Raw genomic sequence first — 527 nt, 5'->3', positions numbered from 1 at the left:
ATTTGAACCCAGGATCTCCTGTTTACAAGACAGGGACTTTGACCAACTAAGCCACAGCGCCTCTCTGACTCACTGTTCCTTAGATTTTGAACTTTCCGTCATATTCACAGATATGAAACAATAAAGCTGAAGGTGACACTGCTTTGTCACAGGTACTGCTGGGATTTGAACCCAGGATCTCCTGTTTACGAGCCAGGCACTTTGACCAACTAAGCCACAGCACCTCTGTGAATGTCTTTTTCACAAATTTTAAACGGTCATTCAAGACTACTCAGGTGAGGCGCTGCTGGGATTTGGACCCAGGATCTCCTGTTTACGAGACAGGCACTTTAACCAACTAAGCCACAGCGCCTCCATGAAGGTCTTTAAGAAAAATTCTAAACAGTCTTAAATTTTCACAAATATGAAACCAAAAAGTTGAAGTCTACACTGTATTGTAACAGGCAGTGTGTCACCAAAGAGATTCAGTCTGATCCTTTCTCATTTAGTGCTCTGACTATTTTTCTCTTTCAGGCACTGCTGGGATT

The 527-nt window shown here is 42.7% G+C and overlaps 2 non-coding genes across 2 annotated transcripts; both read right to left on the bottom strand.

The window, feature by feature from the left end:
• Positions 1–150: 150 nt before the first annotated feature.
• trnat-cgu (transfer RNA threonine (anticodon CGU)) lies at positions 151–224 on the bottom strand. The gene has a single exon. It is a non-coding gene; the product is annotated as a tRNA-Thr (tRNA).
• A 54-nt stretch (positions 225–278) lies between these two features.
• On the bottom strand, positions 279–352 carry trnat-cgu (transfer RNA threonine (anticodon CGU)). The gene has a single exon. It is a non-coding gene; the product is annotated as a tRNA-Thr (tRNA).
• Positions 353–527: the final 175 nt, after the last annotated feature.

Source organism: Anarrhichthys ocellatus, unplaced genomic scaffold (assembly GCF_004355925.1).
Source record: "Anarrhichthys ocellatus isolate YVR2014 unplaced genomic scaffold, GSC_Weel_1.0 scaffold9034, whole genome shotgun sequence".
Classification (NCBI taxonomy): domain Eukaryota; kingdom Metazoa; phylum Chordata; class Actinopteri; order Perciformes; family Anarhichadidae; genus Anarrhichthys; species Anarrhichthys ocellatus.
Note: the sequence above shows the minus strand (reverse complement) of the source record. Positions and strands in the feature narration are given on the sequence as shown.